Source organism: Puma concolor, chromosome B4 (assembly GCF_028749965.1).
Source record: "Puma concolor isolate L17-30 chromosome B4, mPumCon1.1.hap2, whole genome shotgun sequence".
NCBI classification, from domain to species: domain Eukaryota; kingdom Metazoa; phylum Chordata; class Mammalia; order Carnivora; family Felidae; genus Puma; species Puma concolor.
Window position 1 is genome coordinate 85,089,829 of NC_141673.1, and position 20,786 is coordinate 85,110,614.

At 37.3% G+C, this 20,786-nt stretch overlaps 1 protein-coding gene across 19 annotated transcripts in view; it reads left to right on the top strand.

Annotated features, from left to right (window-relative positions):
* The window catches only part of SOX5 (SRY-box transcription factor 5), a 1,024,889-nt gene that overhangs the window by 133,755 nt on the left and 870,348 nt on the right, over positions 1-20,786 (top strand). For all 19 annotated transcript variants that reach the window (XM_086713854.1, XM_086713857.1, XM_086713848.1 and 16 more), the window contains exon 2: positions 16,613-16,694. The gene's annotated coding sequence lies outside the window, so the exon portion shown is untranslated. The remainder of the gene's footprint in view (positions 1-16,612; positions 16,695-20,786) is intronic.

A 20,786-nucleotide genomic window follows, 5' to 3' on the forward strand; every position in this document is an offset into this window, starting at 1 on the left:
TTTTGGTTCCAAGGATTAGGAGGTCAATAAAATATAAGCCTTATCAGTTTATTTCAGAATCAGTTGAGACTTGAGAGACTTGATAAATGTCATCAACAATTGCTCTTTCCCTTATGTCCGCCCATAGTTGTTAAGGTAGAACTAGGCTCAGAGTGGCTACTGCATGTGATATTATATTCATGCCATTCTCTGTCCGGTAGAGAAATCCTAGAATAAAGTTGTATTTATAAGGGTACAGATTTGTTGTGTTATAGTTTTTAGGCATGATTTATCAAATGTAAATAACATTTTCAAACAGTTTGCCATCCTAAAAATATTAATTCTAAATCCTTTCATTTCCATAATGCAATTAATTTGGTTAGCCTCAATCAATCGATATAGGAAGAGAGTTTTTATTAGATCTTTGTGGAAGGGATATTTGGGAAAAACACAGAATTGTAGCACATCATTTGGGTTAGAATAAGTTATGCTGCTGTTATAAACAATCCTAAAGTCTCATTTACAAACCTTGTGAGTTTAGGTGACTCCGCATGTTAGCTTTGCTTTCTGGACTTAATTTTAAGGTACCTCCTTATATGCCTGCTTCCATGAACTCCCAGGCCAAGGAAGAGAGGATTGGAGAGCTGAGCACTGGCAGTTACTTTATTCCAGAAGTGACCAACATTACTTCTCATATTCCTTTGCTAGAACTAACTATATGGTCACTCCTAATTTCATTGGGATGGGAAGAGGAGAGCCAGATATTGATCAATATTAGCAATATTGATCATATCCAGTATTGACTTATTTCCTTAACTGTGAAATATGGAACATTACTCATGGTGTGTGTGTGTGTGTGTGTGTGTGTGTGTGTGTGTGTGTGTGTAATTACAGCAAGGAGTGTAATGAATGATTTTTATTAAAAACAAAGGATTTTCCTCCTATTCATTGATGGACCCATTTGTTTAGACTTCCTTGGACCATGCTTAGGTTTTATGGAACAGATTGTACTTTGACTAAGGTCACTGTGCAGTCAACCTTTACAGACAGGATTATATTGAGCTTTTAAACTGTAGCTGTAACCAACTTGCAATAATGATAAACATTGCCGAAGAATGCCTTTGTCCAGTTGTGATGAGAGTTGGTGACATTAAATGCAGTTAATGGTTACTCAGGTTGGAAAGGGGTTATTTGATTTGCCAGAGAAGGCAACATTAGAAGCAGTGCATTCTTCAACTCATTCTGCTAGAATCTGCAAAGAAAAGAGAGTGTGGCTTTAGTATAATGAATGCATTATCTTTATTTCATTTTATTTATGTATTTATTTATTTTTAGAGAGTGAGAGAGCACAAGCAGGGGAGAGGGACAGAGGGAGTAGAGGGAGAATCTTAAGCAGGCTGCATGCTCAGCACAAAGCCCAACGCAGGGCTCAATCCCACAACCCTGGGATCATGACCTGAACCGAAATCAAAAGTTGGATGCTCAACCAACCGAGCCACCCAGGTGCGCCACCCCATTATCTTTTTAAACAAAGTAGAATATTTGGAGCTAATAGGTGTTTAGCAACAGTAACAGAAGTTTGTATCTTATTTACCTTTTGGGGGTAAGATGAAAGCAAGGGTGTGTTTCACCTTGAGGGGCAAATATTTTACCATTTGGATAGAACAGCTTCCTGTCAACCTCAGAAGGTAACCAAGTAATTTCTTTTAAATACCATCATGAAATCATGAATTTAAGCATATTTGCTGAGTTTGATCTATTGCAATTCCTAGTCTTTTTGAAGCCTCAAATTGTCTCACCCTTGTCTAATGGAAATCTCTTCAGGTTTACTCCTGAGTACTTTTGACCTAACTGTAGTCAATATTTGATAGCGTCCTTGGTATGTGGCATGTCAAGATGTTCTAGGTACATTTTGTACACATCCTGCCCCTATCTACTTCTCCATCTACTTCTTGTTTTTTTCTAAACACTAGGTATGTTTTCTATGCACAAGCTACTGGCTTGGTCATTATTATAGGCCTAAATAGACAGTGCTGTTTTATGTGAATTTAGAATTTTTACTTCTAGTACTCAAGTATTAATTTGGGGCTATCAAATTTCATGTCAAAACAAAGACATTTAAAATGGTCCCAATATGCCTGGGTGGCTCAGTTGGTTCAACTTCGGTTCAGGTCATGATCTCATAGTTTGTGAGTTTCAGCTCCTGCATCAGGCTCTGTGCTGAAAGCTCAGGGCCTGGAGCCTACTTAGGATTCTGTGTCTCCCTCTCTCTCTCTTTCTGCCCCTCCCCTGCCCATGCTGTGTCTCTGTCTGTCTGGCTGTCTCTCCTCTCTCTCTCTCTCTCTCTCTGTCTCTCAAGAATAAATAAACATTTAAAATAATTAAAATGGTCCCAATATATGTGGTGTCTGTCAGAAGTTCTAATATTTTTAAAGAACTACATTTCAGCCATGGAAGAATATCATCTTTTAGCTATGAACTATAATGTATACATTTAAAATGTTTCTGATCTTAGTATTTCTTTGGCTTAATACCGTGGGCAAAGTCTTTGTTCATAGTTTATATTTGGCTCCCTTTTGTCTACTGATGATATAATCTGCCACAAGTTACTGTGTTTATAGACTCTTATGCATAGAGTTCTACCTTTATTTTTTAGCATGATTGCTTCCTCTTGATCACCATTCACCAATGTGTATCTGCTGCAGTAATTTCCTCAGAAGTTGGCATATACATTATATTATTTATATATTTCTTTAAAAATTCCAAAATTATTTTTTACACAAGAGTGAACATTAGGAAAATTTCATCATTTTACTGCGTATAGTCCATTTCATAGTTGGTTTACATGGTTAATTGCACTTCTAGAGACTGCACCACAAAGTATTATTTGGCAATAAAACATTACATCGGCTTGCTCAAAAAATCCTTTTTAGGCAGAGCCTCATCTGTGAGGATTTCTTTTCCTTAATATGATCAGGGAATAAAATGCCCCTACTTAGCTGTGTAGGAGGAAAGAGGAAGTGTAGGATCTAAAGTGTGTGTGTGTGTGTGTGTGTGTTTAAGAAACTTGGTTATGTATAACTTTGGACTGCCCTTGTTGACAAGAATGCCAGGACCAGTCTGAGTGACTCTGACAACTAACTGTTTCATCTTTTCAGAAGATGGTGTTCTGTTCATCTGAAATGAATCACCTGGACAGAACCTTTCTGATACATAGAGATCTTCCATTCCACTTGTTTACTTATCCTGTTTCTTACTGTTTGGAGTCTTCTAGAGGCTCTAGGAATAACCAGAGGCCCATGAGATTAGATGTATTATTGGATCACAGTTATTTGCAAATGATACACAAGTATACTGCCTCATTATTTTTTTAAAGAAATTAGGGCAGTATTTGAAAAGCAAGTCTAACCAGATTTAGTAATAAAGGAAAATACTATTTCACATATCCAGCTATTAGAGATAGGGTAGATTGTTGGCTTGACTTTGTCCAGTGCTTGCAGCATCTTATCTCTGCAATTCCCTTAGCTCTGCTGTCCTCTCTATGCCAGCTTTATTCTTTTTTTTTTTTCAGTACAGTTGACTCACAAAGTTACATTAGTTTCAGATGTTCAACACAGGCATTCAATAAGTTTATACTATGCTCACCACAAGTGTACTTATGACCTGCCACTGTACCACACTATTACAGTATCACTGACTACATCCCCTATGCTGTACCTTTAATTCCTATGCCTTATTTCATAACTGGAAGCCTGTACCTCCCAATCCCCTTCACCCATTTTGCCCATCCCTCCACCCACCTTCCCTCTGGCCACCATCCGTTCCCTGTATTTTTAAGTGTGATGATTCTGCTTTTTATTTGTTCATTTATTCATTTGTTTTGTTTTTTAGATTCCACATATAAGTGAAATAAATCGTATAGTGTTTTTCTCTGTCTGACTTATTTCACTTAGCATAATACCCTCTACGTCCATCCATACTGTCACAAATGGCAAGATCTCATTTTTTACAGATGAGTAATATTCTATCACACACACACACACACACACACACACACACACACACACACACTCCACATCTTCTTTATCCACTTATCTATCCATGGACACTGAGGTTGCTATCATATCTTGGCTATTGTAAATAATGCTGCAATAAACATAGGGGTGCACATACCTTTTGGAATTTTCATTTTCTTTGGGTAAATACCCAGTAATAGAATTCCTAGATTGTGGGGTGGGTGGCTCAGTCAATTAAGCATCCGACTCTTGATTTTGGCTAATGTCATGATCTCATGGTTGTGAGGTCAAGCCCCATGTTAGGCTCTGTGCTGTACGTGGAGCCCACTTGGAATTTTCCCTCTCCCTCTCTCTCTCTCTCTCTGCCCCTCCACCACTCGCATGTGCACTCTCTCTCTTTTTCAAATAAACATTGGAAAAAAAGAATTACTAGATTGCATGATATTTCTATCTTTAATTTTTTGAGGAACCTCTGCACTGTTTTTCCATAGTGGTTGCCCCAGTTGACATTCCCACCAACAGTGCACAAGGGTTCCTTTTTCTTTACCTCCTTGCCAATACTTGTTATTTCTTGCCTTTTTGATTCTAGCTATTCTGACAGGTGTAAGGTGATATCTCATGGTATTGATTTGCATTAGGATATTCTATGCTTATGTATTGGAGAAATTAATATTGTTAAAATGTCCATATTACCCAAAGCAATCTAAAGATTCAATGCAATCTCTATCAAAATATGAATAGCAGTTTTCACAGAAGTAGAACAAATAATCCTAAAATTTCTATGGAACCACAGAAGACCTCAAATAACCAAAGCAAGCCTGAGAAAGAAGAACAAAGCTGGAGGTATCACAATCCTAAATTTCAAGATATATTGCAAAGCTGTAATAATCATAGCAGTATGCTCCTGGCACAAAAATCGACACCTAGATCAATGTAACAGAATAGAGAGCTCAGAAATCCACGCTTATATGGCCAGTTAATCTACAACAAAGGAGGCAAGAATATAATGGGGAAAAGTCAGTTTCTTCAAAAAGCAGTGAGGGAAAACTAGACAGCTCCATGCAAAAGAATGTAACTGGAACACTTATATGGCCAGTTAATCTACAACAAAGGAGGCAAGAATATAATGGGGAAAAGTCAGTTTCTTCAAGAAGCAGTGAGGGAAAACTAGACAGCTCCATGCAAAAGAATGTAACTGGAACACTTTCTTACACCATACACAAAAATAAACTCAAAATAGATTACAGACCTAACTGTGAGACCTGAAACCATAAAACGTATAGAAGAGAACATAGGTAGTAATTTCTTTGACATTAGCCTTAGCAACATTTTTCTAGATATGTCTCCTAAGGCAAGGGAAACAAAAGCAAAAATAAACTATTGAGACCTTAACAAAATAAAAGGCTTTTGAACAGCAAAGGAAACCATCAACAAATGAAAAGGCAACCTACTGAAGGAGATAGATTGCTGGTAAGGAACATCTACTAGCAATCACTGGTAAGGAGCATGGGATTACCATGGTTGCTTTAAATTTAACACCACAGGGGTTGGGCTCAATCTCTCAAATCACATAGCTCTTATATGCTGAGGAAGGGATATTGAGGAGAAAACCACACTATCTTTTGCATTATGCCTTAGAGTATTTGTGTATTGTAATTGGTTTGGCTGTAGAATTTGAGTAAAATAATGACCAATTATGGTCGGAATAAGAAAAAAGGAGGGAAAAAGCCAATATGATATAATGTATCCAAAGATGTGTGATTTGATTATAAAAGTCTTTCAAGACATTCCTCTGATTTTTATTAATTTTTAAAATTTTGCTGACTGTGAATTATAGGAGCAAACTAATGTCATCCCTTTGTACTTCCAGATGATCTCAGTGAAAAACCACTTTCTGTGCAATATGATTAAACTTGCCCTTCACAGCTGTCCTCTGAATTGAGCTTTTTGTTCTAGTTTTTCTTCTTTGGCTTCTTCTCGAAAAACCTGTCTTATAGGTTAAAGAGTGTCCTCCTGGGCTTTAACACCACCACCCATATTATTGTAGATGCAAGCCTGGAATGTTGTCTACTCTTCCCTCCAACTTTCCAGAGCTTTCCTGTTTCTCAAAACCCAGCTGAAATACTATGTCTATGAAGCCTTTCAGTAACCAGCCTAGACCCAAGAGTCTTCTTCTCTCTTTTTTCTCTGAAGACATAAGTATTATTTTGTCTTCAGTTCATTTGTTGGTCAAATTATCTGCTGCCTTTTGAGACTTCTCTTCTATGTCTTTGAGCTATTATTAACATCTATTATTTTATTTATTTTTTTAATGTTTATTTATTTATGAGAGAGGGACAGAGTGCGAGTGGGGGAGGGGCACAGAGAGAAGGAGACACAGAATCCAAAGCAGACTCCAGGCTCTGAGCTGTCAGCACAGAGCCCGATGCAGGGTTCAACCCAATAACCTGATCATGACCTGAGCCAAAGTCAGATGCTTAACCGATTGAGCCACCCAGGCGCCCCAACATTTTCTATTATTGATTATGACTTTTTTGAAAATAGAAACCCTTGATACCTTAATGAGTTGCATGAAAATTGTTTTTCATGTTGTCATGTTGGAAAGGGAAGTTTAGATAATCTCTCATTCTGGACCTAAAAATAACTCACATTTATTAAGTTTGGCTATATGACAAGTGCTTTATGGGTATTATCTCAGTTTTTCCTCACATACAAATATAAAAACTCCATGTAGTAGTTTAGACAAAAACCTATCTCTAAATAGTTGAAGTAAGAAAGGGAATATAGTGGTGCCCTAACAGAAAATAACCTTTAAACTCATGGTATGTCGAAAGACATCCATCTCTCACTCTGGTTTTCTGTCACTTGGCTTTACTTTTCTCTTAGTTGATTTTTTTTTAGGTTTGAAAGATTCTAAATAACCTCAATCATGGTGGTGGTGAGGGAGATCTAGCAATTGTTGTGGTGATGGGGATCCCCACATAACTTCCCATAACTGGTCGAGGATTACTCAGGCCTGAACAGTCATCCCTAAAGTGTGGGTGTGGAGGTGTGGGTCAGACCCACTTGAACCATGAAGTGTGAGAATAGGGACAGCATGTTTTTTTTTTCAATGAGATCCTGAGTAGACAATTACTCTGGTAAGTATTATTTCTAATTTGCAGATAAAACCTGGGTTTAGAGATTAAGTAATTTGCCTAAGAATACCCAGATAGGAAGACTGTGCCCAGCATAAACTCCAGAATTTATGCTAATTACTTTGCTATATTTCAGTATTTTTATTAAACTGTGTTTGAATAGCAGTTCTCAAAATAAAATAGCATCTACTGAATAGACCTTATTTTATGTATCTTAAGTAGCAGTCCTCTTAAGATACTCAGTGCCCACCCTTCCTCATATAATCTCATCTTTTCTTTTCTTTTCTTTTCTTTTCTTTTCTTTTCTTTTCTTTTCTTTTTTCTTTTCCCTTTCCCTTTCCCTTTCCCTTTCCCTTTCCCTTTCCCTTTCCCTTTCCCTTTCCCTTTCCCTATCCCTTTCCCTTCCCTTTCCTACCAAATCAGGAACCATTATCTGGAATTATTGCATAATGGTTGAGTGGCTGGATTCGCTTTCCTAAGGCTGTATTTCAGTTATCATGTTTTCTTACTCAGATCTTTGTACGGCAATACTTTGATAGCTCTTTGTGGTTGTAAAGGTGCTGCATATGACAAAGAAATTTCAGATGACGGCCATGGAAGATACTCACAGAAGAGAAGTAGGTTGGCCACAGACCGCTCCCTCCATTCTCTGTGGAGGTGACTGGATATAAGGTGGAGATTCATGAGTATGTTAGTCCAAGGTCTGTCAACGGAAAAATGCTTGGGGAAGTAAACAAGGGCAGACTGAGCTGTGGATGTGGAAGCCCTGATGCTTAGAGCTCCTTAGATGATGAAAGTGTTTGGGTCCTGTTATCTCTGGCTCCTTCCGAAATCTAGGGCCTGCCCTGATCTTGCTTGGGCCTGCCGGAGGCGGTCTTGTTCTTCAGGTTCTTCCTGCCCTTTCAGTACTTAGGAAGACCACCTACTGATTCACTGCAACTCCAAGCCTTCCTTTTCATCTCTTTGTGACCCAAGAATTTCAGATATCAAAAATGAGTTTTCTATAATTTTGGTACTGTATTTTAGGTGCTCTTTAATTTTTTATATTTTAACATACAGACATACGTTTTGTTGTAGCAACCCCTTTCCTGGCATTCTGGAATGTATTCCTTGTTTTACTTCTTTCTCTGCTAATGACTTTTTTAACTTTGAAGTACTTAGATCACAGCTTCTTTATTAATAAGTTTTAATGACTTTGTTTTCTCCATCTCATATAACAAAGTACATTACAGGTGTTGCTCAACAATGTATTTATTTAATTTGACTTGGTACTCAGAGATGAGGTGAACTGTCTGTGACATTAATATGTAGACCAGGGTTTTCATCTTATTAATAGAGGTGGCCTGAATACTGTTTTACTCTACACTTTCAGTTTGGGCTGAGAGCTATAGGGATGAACAAAGTATACCAGCCTAATCCACAGATTGGTATGTAGTTCTTACCATCTTTGTCCCTTCTGTCTTTAATATATCACTTGAGAGGTTAATTTAGGATTACTTTTTGTTCATTGAATATATAATTTGGTGTATTATTAGTTTTTTTTTTTTTTTTTTTTTTGCTTCTAGTCAGAAATAATGGCTTTGTGTTGTAAAAAGCATTAAAATATTCTGCTGTATCTTATCGAAACTAGGTCAGTTATTTTATAGTTTACATTTGATCCATGATGGTACTATGGCTGGAAAGGAAAACAAGTCTTCTTATATAGAAACATGGCCAATTAACAGTGAAAAATGCATTTTTAGATAGCCCTCCTAATAATAGTTCATGGTCCATATTGAAGGTATTTGATCTGTTCATTTACTGATTTTTCATTGGTAAAGTATAACTTCATCTTCAGGCCATGGACATCAGCATAGGAGTACATCTAGTTTAATTTTTAATGTTAAAAACCACAAAGGCTTTTCTAAATTAGCAGGGGCATTTACACAGTAAACTAGTGAAAAATGTTATGAGCTTTCGTCAGCTGTTTGGGTTTTAGCGGCCACTTTGGGGCTTTTACACTTCTTTCTCTTTCCCACCCAATCTCCAGGAGGCAAACAAAGAAATATAATTTGCATCAGCTATAGAAATGCCTCTGAGATCACTGCTCTAAGTGTGCTGGGGATTTGGAGTAGAAATCCTGAAAAAGAGAAAAAGGCAAGGGTAAAAGCTCTGTTGACAAGGGAGTTTCATAGGCATGCAGTGAGAGCACAACACTGGACGTGTGAATACAAATTTTGCAAGCTTTCTCTTCTCTTGTGAAAAAAGTCTAGGAGTGTGGTGGTTCCGTCTGGTGAAAGAATTGGAGACAGTGACAGCTGGATAGCTTAGTTTTTCTTTCCAATGCAGATACTTCCCTGTTGGTGTGTTTAACACCTTTACTCCTTCTTGTCCTGCTACTCCTCTCACGTGGCACCACTGGGTGAGAGGAAGGTAGGTGGCTCCCTCTGTACATGATGCTGAGCAGTGCTCCATCATTTGGCCAGTCCATGGGGCTGGAAGGGAAGGGCTTTTGAATTTTCACTCTGATGCAGAACATTAGCACATTCACCCTCTGCTGGCATCAGGTCAAGGAACCCAAGTTAGCTTGTGAACCAGTTTTTCTCTGGAGTAAATATAATACATATATTTGGCTAGGAGGTCATCTGTTAAAGGTTGATTTTATTTTTTCAGTAGGATCAGGTATTTGTTCAAATTTAGAAAGCATCTAAGTAAAGGCAATGTAGACATTTAATCAAAGCAAAATCTATTCTAAAAAAATAGGAAGATCTCATTACAGATTCACAGTCTGTGTATTTGTGTGCTCAAGGATAATAATAATACTGGGATACATTTCAGAGAAAAGAGATGAGTAAAAATAAGAAAAAAAATTAATGGATTTGAGCCCAAGTAAATGAAACTCTATTATTTAATTATAGTATCTGACTGTGAATATAAATGGGAGATGTAGAGCGAGTACTTTTTCTGCAGTTTGGATCATAGAAAATTTCATGGCTAAAAGGAGAAGTCTGATACTCTGAGCTACATGCCAGAGGTTTGATCCTTCATAAAATGAATCAGGGAGTATAAAATATATTTTAGGATTGAGGACAGTTCCTTTTGCACACAATTAAGTGTTTTTACGACTAAAGTGAGTAAAAACCGCATAATGTGGAAAATACGGCAGTGTCCTTGAAATTTGCCACTTTGTAGAACTGAATAGATAGAATAAGGCTTACTGATACACGATGGAAAAGGACATACTAACTCTTACACTTTCATGTTTGGAACCTCTTGTGGGGAGTGTCTGCAGTAATATCAGTGGTTGGGCCATTTATTTGTTACCAATTGCTATTTTTGGCATGCACGTAAGTTTAAACCCCAGTGTCCTGGTTAAATTCCAGTGTAGATGAGTGATGATATTCCATCTGCCATGTTCTCATTTTGCATTTCTTAAGGAGATGAGGCATAACTGCATTCCCAAGCAGACTTTTGATATATACTTTAGGTAAAAATCTAATATTTTTATTCTTCATTTTGTAGTTCCATATCATTAGACCTCAGTTCTAGGTTCGACATTATCACTGACACACATGTGACCTTGTATAACTTAACTTCATCTCTCTGAAATGTGTTTTGTATAAAATAAATAATAGTCTAGGTAATTGTTAAGCCTACTCACAAGTTTAATAGACTATGAATTGTTGATGGTTTACATCCTCGATAAATACAATGAGAGAAAATTTTGTCTAGACTTCAAAATTTTTCAGGTTTCTATTCATTTTAATGCAGTAGAAAACACATTCTCTTAGAGATTATCTTTAAAAGTTGTCCATCCAAAAGATTATATATATCAAATGCCAGAAATCTTGATGTTTCAAATTAGAGTCAGGTTCTCCACTCCTCACCCCAGCTAATCTCAATTCATTTCTCAGTTATCTTTTTAGTGGAGGTATGAATATATGTGCAGTTTAGGTGGAGGGAAACAGGAGAGCTTGGGGAGAAAACAAAACAGTATCTCATATAGCTACATTTATTCTGATGTTTATATTTTTGATTTGTCAATCTCACATATTTGTAGAAAATTTTAGTAGGGCATGATTCATGACATACTTCATTCAAAGTGGTAACATGATGACACTATCAGACTATGATAAATTATGTATATATTGTCATACCTAAAGCAATAACTAAGAAAGCTATACAAAGAGACTCTCAAAAATACTGCATATAAATCAAAATTGATTTATAAAAAATATTGAGAGCAGAAAAAAAGAAAAGAGAAATGAAAAATAGGGAAAAGCAGAAAACAAAAAATGAAATTTCAGACTTCAGCCCTAGCATATCGATAATTACATTAAACATAAATGGTCTAAATATAGCAATTAAAAGATTCTCAGGGTATATTAAAAATAAGACCTAACTATATGCTGTTTATAAGAAATTCTTTTCAAATATAATGATATAGGCATGTTGAAAGTAAAAGGACAGATAAAGATGTATAATGAAAATATTAATTAAAAAGGCAGGAGTTGTTATATTAATATCTGATACAGTAGACTTCAGAGAAAAGAAAAATTTACCAGTAGAAGAGAAGGCTATTACATAATGATAAAAGAATTGGTCCATCAAAAAGACATGGCAATCCTAAATATGCATGCACTAAATTATTGAACTGTAAAATACATGAAGTAAAAGTTGACAGATTTGAAAAGAGAAATAAACTCACATATAGTTGAATATTTCAACACCACTACCTCATCAATTGATAGAAAACTAGACAAAATCAACAAGGATATAGAAATCTCAACATCAGACTCTAATTGCTATTCACAAAACTGCACCAATCAGCAGCAAAATACATATTCTTTTCATGTGACTATGGAATAAATACCAATAATGACCATATCCTGGATCAGAAACAAATCTCAACAAATTTAAGAAGAATTAAAGTCACATGGAATGTATTCTTTGACCACCATGGAATCATATTAGAAGTGAATAACAGAGGAGCGCCTGGGTGGCACAGTTGGTTGAGTGACCAAATCTTGATTTAGGCTTGGGTCATGGTCCCAGCATCATGGGATCAAGTACCATGTCGGGCTTTGCACTGAGCATGGAGCCCCATTAAGATTCTTTCTCCCTCTCCCCCTCCCTTTGCCTCTCTCCCCAACTCCTGCTTTCTCTTTCTCTAAACTAAAAAAGAAAAAGGGGGGGGAGGAGTGAATAACAGAAAGATAACACAAAAAGTCTCTGAACACTTGGAAATTCAGCAACATTCTGAATTATAAATAATAATCCACGAATCACAAAGGCAGTCTCAGAGGACATAAATAATACATTGAACTGAATGAAAATAAAAATCCAACATCAAAATTTGTGGGTCAGAGATAAAGAAGTGCTGAGAGGGATCTTTACAGCCCTAAATTCATACATTACTCATTTGAGATTTTACCTTTTTTCTAATCTAACCTCCCATTTCAAGAATCTAGAAAAGGAAGAGCTGTATACACCCAAAGAAAGCAGAAGAGAAATAATAAGAACAAATGCCAAGAAAATTGAAAGCAGAACAATCAATGAAAAAATATGATTATTTGGAAATTTTGATGATATTGATAAATCCCTGCAAGACTGACAAAAAATAAAGAGAAAATACACAAATTACCAATATCAGGAATGAAAAAGTGTATGACTGCAGACCCTGCATACATCAAAATGATAATATGAGGATAGCACAAACAACTCTATACATATATATTTGACAACTTAGATGAAATGGACCAATTCCTTAGAAAACACAAACTACCACAACTCACTTAATATTAAATAGATAATTCGAGTATCCCCATAATTAATAAAGACATTGCACAGACAATTTTAAAACTTTCAAAAAGGCATATTTGGTCCCAGATGTGTTCACTAGAAAGTTCTAACAGACACTTAGAGTAGAGAAGTAACACCAATTTTACAGTGTCTTCCAGAAAACATTTATTTTATGTTAGTATTATCTAGATACCCAAGAAGTACAGTAAAAACACACACACACACACACACACACACACAAATATCCCTTAAGAACACAGACACAAAAATCCTTAACAAAACATTAGCAAATAGAATTCAGCAATATATAAAATGGCATATATTTCATGATCACTGGGGTTTTATTCCAGGGATGCGAGGCTGGTTAGTACTTGAAAAACTATTAGTGTGATTCACCATATAACAAGCTAAAGAAGAAATGTCATATGATTCTATCAATTCATACAGAAAAAAAGCATTTGACAAAATTTATCACCCATTCATGATAAAAACTCTCAGATAAATAGGAACAGGGAACTTCTTCAATTTGATATAGATCATTTATAAAAAGATGCAAAACAATCTACAACTAACTTTGCCTTTCATGATGAAAGACTGAATTCTTTCCCCTTAGATCAGGAGCTAGGTCAAGAATGTCTTACTCACCACTCTGAATATAGTACTAGAATTTCTAGCCAGTTGAAAAAAAAATTAAAAAAAAATTAAAAAAAATAAAAGTATAGATATCAGAAAGAAAGAAATAAAACTTTTCCTATTTTCAGGTGATATTTTTGTTTATGTAGAAAATCCCAAGGAACTTAAAAAACACACTTGTCAATCTAATAAGTGAATTCACCAAAGTAGTGGGATATAATATAAACATACAAAAATCAATTATTTTCTTTTATAATAGCAATGAACCTGGACACCAAAATTAAAAATACAATATCATTTACAATTACTCAAAAAAATTACTTAGGTGTAAATCTAACAAAACATGTATAAGACTTATCTGCTGAAATCTAGGAATATCTAAAAATAGATATACCATGTTCATGGATTGGAAGACTCACCATTACAAAGATGACAGTTCCCCCAAACTGACATAGAGTTTAACATAATCCCTATCAAATTTTTAGAAAGATTTTTTTGTACATGTAGACAAAATTATCTTAAAAATTATATGAAAAGGCAAAGGAATCAGAGTATAATGAATTTGAATTAGAAAAATAAAGTGACAAGGATTAACTCACCAAATATCTAGATTTATTATATAGCTATAGTAATCAAGGCTGTATGATCTTGGTAGTGAGAATAGACACATATATCAGTGGAACAGAACAGTGAATCCAGAAATTGACCAACACAAACATACTTAGTTGATTTTTGACAAAGGTACAAAACCAATTCAATACAGCCTTTTCAACAAATGATATTAGACCAATTGGACATTCACAGGCCAAAAAATGAACCTTGACCTAAGTCTGACAGCTTATACAAAAATTAACTCAATATGTATCATTAACTGAAATGTAAAATTTGAAATTATAAAATTTTTAAAAGAAAAAAAGAATCTTTAGGATCTAGAGTTAGGTGATGTATTTTTGAACTTTCTGCCAGAAGCACAATCCATAAAAGGAAAAATGATAAATTGGATTCTGTTTAAATTAAGAATTTTTGCTCTGTGAAAGACCTTCTATGAGGATGAAAAGACAAGCTACAGACTGGGAGAAAATATTTGCAAAGTATGTATCTGACAAAGGACTAATATTAGGAATATAATCTTTCAATCCACAGTAAAAAAAATCCAAATAGAAAATGAACAAAAGACATGAAGAAACATTTCATAAGAAAGTATATATAACAGATAGCAAATAAGCCCATGAAAGATGTTCGGCATCACTGATCATTAGAAAAAAGCAGAACGGCTAAAATAAAAAATAATGACAACATGAAATGGTGGCAAGGATGCACAGAAACTGGCTCATTCATGCACTGCTGATGGGGACGTAAAATGGTACAAGCATTCTGCAAAATAGTTTGGCAGATTTTTAAAGAAAACTAAACAGACAACTCCAGTACAACCCAGCAATTGCTCTCCTGGGCATTTATCCCAGAGAAAGGAAAACTTTTGTTCACACAAAAACATGTATGCATATGCTTGTAGCAGCTTTACTCATAATAACTTCAAACTGGAAACAACGCAGTGTCCTTCAATGAGTGAATGGTTAAATGATCTGTTTGATAGAGCACTACTCAGCAATAAAATTGAGAGAACTATTGATGCTCCAACTTGGATAAATCTCCAGAGAATTCTGTTGACTGTATGATTTCATTTTTATAATATTTTTGTAGTGACAAAATTATAGAAATTGTAAGTTGATTAGTGATTTTCACTGTTTATAGAGGAGGTGGGATGGGAGGGAAAATGGTTATGGCTATAAAAAGGAAATTGGAGGGATTTTTTGTCTTTTTTTGAGAGAGTGTATGAGGGAGGGAAAGATGGAGGGAGAGAGAGAGAGAGAGAGAATGAAAGAATGAGAGAGAGAGAGAGAGAGAGAGAGAGAGAGAGAATATGAGAATGCTAAGCAGGCTCCTTGCTCAGCACAGAGCCTGATGTGGGGTTTGATCCTACAACATGACCTTACCTGAAATCAAGAGTCAGACGCTCAACCAACTGAGCCACCTAGGTGCCTCAGGGATTTTTAAGATGATGGAAATGTCTGTCTTGACTCTATCAATGTTAGTATCTTGGATCTGATATTGTACTATAGTTTTGCAAGATGTTATCACTGAGGGCAACGAAGCAAAGAGTATAGGAATCTCTGTTTCTTACAGCATTAATGATCTCAAACTAAATTGTTTTACTCAGACAGCTTAAGGCGCCTGCGTGGTTTGGTGAGTTGAGTACCTGACTCTTGATTTCTGCTCAGGTCATGATCCCAGGGTCGTGGGATTGAGCCCCACGGTTGGGCTTTGCCCTGAGTGTGGAGCCTACTTAGGATTCTTTCTCTCCCTCCCTCTGCCCCTCTCCCCTACTCTGGAGTGCTCTTTCTCTCTCAAAACTAAAAAAAAAAAAATTAAGAAAAGGATAGCTCTCTACCAGCTCCTAGATCAAAATCCAAAGCCTTTCCTTTGTCCTTTCCAAACTCACTCATGTTCTGCTTCTCTCTATCTTACCTAATCATGCTGCAGCTGCAGTGGCCTTTTTCTATCCCTGGACATGCTTAGCATGCTGTCACCACAGGGCCTTTGTACTTGCTATTCCATCTTCTGGGAAAGCGCCTCCTTCTGATTTACTTACTTTATCCTGGTCTATGTGTAATACTCTCTCTAAAGTAGCACTCCTGTCATAATCTATTCCCTTATTTGGATTTCTTCGTCTCAGTAAAAACATATTTGGTACTTTAAAAAATTTGACATTTGTAGGATGGGAACCTTAGATTCCTTTGTATTCCTTCACTTTTCTGTGTTACGGAATTTGGAGCATTTGATTTAAAAAACAAACTGAAGAAGCTGATTTCTAGTTTCTTAACTTTTTTTTTCCTTCTGCTGATGTCTAGGTTGAATTTATAGGTTCTATAGTAGTAAATGTTTTGTATTCTGTCTTGCTCAGCTTATCACAATCTACTGGTATTTCCCCAACAGCTAAGATGTGAGAGTTGGCCTCCTTACACAGTGAATCTTCCTCTAAATGACTTAACTCTAATTCTTTTCTAGGCTTTTTAACCAGTCTGTGGTGTAAAGACACACTTCCAGAGGATCCTTAGAAGTCTTGGACAAGCTTACCCTTATGTGGCAGGTATGTCTCTCTCTACCCAATAAGCGTGTAGGATGTGTAACGTTTTAAAAAATTTTTTTAAAAATGTTTTTTTCATTTTTTGAGAGACAAAGGCAGAGCACAAGCATGGGAAGGGCAGAGAGAGAGGGAGACACGGGAACCAAAGAAGGCTCCAGGCTCTGAGCTGTCAGCACAGAGCCCAATGCAGGGCTGAAACTCATAAACCATGACTTGAGCTGAAGTTGGACACTTAACCAACTGAGCCACCCAGGTGCCCCAAGACATGTGAATTTCTTTATTCTTCTGTGGCTAACTCTAAATTGTACTTTTTGAAGTTTATTTATTTTGAGAGAGAGAGACAGAGCGAGAGACAGAGACAGAGAAAACATGAATGGGGGAGGAGCAGAGAAAGAGGGAACGAGAGAATCCCAAGCAGGCTCCACACTGACAGCAGAGAGCCCAGAGCCTGACTCGGGGCTTGAACTAACGAACCATGAGATCATGTCCTGAGCATAAATAAAGAATCGGATGCCTTAAGAGACTGTTAAAAACTGAGAACAGGGGCGCCTGGGTGGCGCAGTCGGTTAAGCGTCCGACTTCAGCCAGGTCACGATCTCGCGGTCCCGGAGTTCGAGCCCCGCGTCAGGTTCTGGGCTGATGGCTCAGAGCCTGGAGCCTGTTTCCGATTCTGTGTCTCCCTCTCTCTGCCCCTCCCCCGTTCATGCTCTGTCTCTCTCTGTCCCAAAAATAAATAAACGTTGAAAAAAAAATGCTTTAAAAAAAACTGAGAACAAACTGAGGGTTGATGGGGGGTGGGTATTGAGGAAGGCACCTTTTGGGATGAGCACTGGGTGTTGTATGGAAACCAATTGGACAATAAATTTCATATATTGAAAAAAAAAAAAAGAATTGGATGCTTAGCCCACTGAGCCACCCAGGTGCCCCCTACATACGTTTTGATCTTCCATTTAACCATGTGGAAGCAATCTGAGGTTGCATCTGAGTTCTAGGTAAGGCTATGAGATACCAAGGGGTATCTTTTGAGGGGTGTCATACCTGTTCCTGGGCTGCCATCTCTTCATTAGCCACAGATTTCCTCCTATCCCTCATCAGTACTTGTAGCCAACTGCTGAGGCATACCTTGATCTTCCTTTGAGGATCTTCTGCTCTCTTTCTATAAGCTTCTTTCAGGTACCTTCTGGGCATATCCTACTGAACCATAAGACCCTTTCTGGGTGGGACGAAACTCTGCTCCTGGCATGCCACTCTGAATTCAGCACAGGATACTTGCAGTATTGTTCTTATTTCATACTATTGCACAAAGTCCTTTGCAAGGCCAGTTGGGCCCATCTGCCGGGACATATCACTTGGCCATTTCTAAGGTCCAGACTGTATCCAAGAAAGAAGATCCTTCCCCCCAAACCGTTATCTCCCACCAACATCTTTAGGATTTCTCTCTGCAACAGTATTTTGAACAAGTACAACTTAGGAAATCAATCAAAAATAATTTACTTCTTTTACTTGTTTCTTTAAAATGAATTGGGAAAGGGTGGTGGGTATTCCCTTGCCTTTAAGAAAAAAAAAAATCAGTCTCAGGCAGGCTCCATCCCTAACAGGACTACTCTTAGATTAAAAAAAGAAGAAGAAATTCTTTTTGGCACTTTAGATTCCAAACATAGTCTTCATTTTGAAATTAGAAGGTTTAATCTCAGACCATAACCATAGCTTGAAAGTTAGTTTAATATCAATCATCTCCTCTCTCTTATCTGGAGCCATTTATGGGTTGGGCCAAAAGTTGTATGGGGAGAATTGTGTTGTTTTTTTTTCTTTCTCTCTTTTTATCTGTCACTTCCTCTCCCACTGGCTAGCTACTGCTAAACCCCTGGTTGGAGTATGGGAAAGAAGAGGAAATAAATAGCTTAGGAATGTTTTGTATTTGAAATGGTGCTATGTTAAGCTGGCTCCATGCTTTCTGGTCCTGGTGATGTTTAAAACTGACACCCACTTGGCCACTTTAGGGGCACTTTGGTGGCTCCCCTGCTGGACCCATCTGGCTTCAACTCCCTTGACTTGGGCAGGGCTTCTCTAGCTATTTCCAGGGGAGCCTCTGGTTTTCAGACAGTCTGTTTTACATGAACTCTCATTTGATATATCAGTGATACTTCCAGATGGTCATCTTGGGCTGCAGGCTGGTTCTTTCATATGTGGCCCACACCTCCTTGATGAAAGCATGGATCTTATGAACCTCTGTGGATAGGAGGGGTGCAGGTGCTTCTCAGATTCCAGAGCTTCTCCTAGCCTGACTCTCTTGTCGTCTGGATTTTCAAGGGGAGAATCAGTCAGCAGTCCATTGGGTTTCCCAAACTCCAGGGTATGCATTCAGGCTGTCTAACTTGTTCCTTTGAAGCCTCTTTAAATGATTGAGAGACAAAAAGAAGCACCTTCCATCCCTCTTACTTGGGGGGAGGTGGGACTTACCATAGAGTAGCAGCTCCATCCAAGAAGCTCTTCATAAAGCTTCTCCTAGTCTCTGTTCTTTTGATCCTTTACATTATCTTGTTGGCTTTAGAGCCATCCAACCAGTCTCATGATTTTCTTTTAAAATCTTGATTTTTGATCTGGCCTTTTACTTTGGAATTTTATATCTATTTAATGGAGGTAACTCAATTGAATCTCCTGAACCAAAGGCCTGTCATTCTGACCTCAGTAGGATGAGTTGAGGTGGTGGGAGGAGGGTAAAGGTGCAATTACCCACCCCTAAATTGACCTGGATCCACTAATGTCTATGTATATATTGACCACCTTATTATTATTTTTTTTACCAAAAGGGATCTAAATCTGCTCTAAGCTTTATTAATACATAGGAGAGTCTCTTCTAGGTCTCTTTTCTATGCATGGGAATCATTCCAATTTCCCAGGGTATCTTAGGCTTTTGAAACTCAAAAACCAATAATGGACACTCTCTCCTACCCCATGCTCCCCTGCTCTGACAATAATTTTCCAATTCTATGAGTGCAGAGTATGGCAACTTGACTGCCTGAATGGGGAGAGAAACAAGATTCAAGGATATGAAATAAAATACTTCAAATATTATATCACAAATGATAAAAAACATATATCCTACCCTCTTTTGAATACCTCTAATGTGGTTTTTAATCTTTATAATGGCACTACATCCTTTACATTAAGGATTTGACATTTGAGGAAACCAGGTATATTAGTCGGCTGGAGCTGCCATAACAAAGTGCCACAGAGGGGTGGCTTAAACCACGATTTTCTGTTGTTGTTATTGTGTCGCAATTCTGGAGGCTCAAAGTCCAAAATCAAGGTCTTGGCAGTGTTGGTTCTTTATGAGGGCTGTGAGGGAAGGATCTATTCCCTCTCCTTGGCTTATAGATGGCATCTTCTCCCTGTCTCTTCACATCATCTTTCCTCTAGAAGTGTCTTTCTCTGTCCAAATTCGCTTCTTTTTTTTTTTTTTTTTTTTTTTTTTTCTTTTTAATAAGGACACCAGCCATATTGGGTTAGGGCCCACACTTATGACCCCATCTTAACTTAGCTAATTTTAGCAATGACCTTATTTTCAAATGTCACCTTCTGATGCACTGGGAGTTAGGACTTCAACGTATAAATTTGTGTGTGTGGGGCACAACTGAACCCATAGCACCAGGGTTCAAAGAGGCCCAATGACCTCTGTGTCACACAGACCTTGAAATGCTTTTGCAGGGATTCCATAGCTGTGTAACTCTAAAGCTGGTGTTCTTCCTGCTGTACTACACTTGATCTCGGATGGATCTTGCATGCAGGCTTGTGTAATGAGAATACAGTCTTTTCTTTAAACAACAAACCAGCCTGGTTGAGGCATGGATCTATCCAGGAATAAAAGCTTATATTTATCTATAAGGTGTATCATCACATGAACTCAGAATAACATGCCTTAAACAAAGAAGAAACAGGAACATGTTTGCGGAGAGGTCCAATATGAAGCCATTGCACCATAAGCTGGAAAATGAACTTATACCTGAACTAAGTGTTTAGGTGATAGGGGATTCAAATGGCTCTGAAGCTACTAAAAGGGTATCAGATCTTATTTGGGGATATTATTCCTATGGC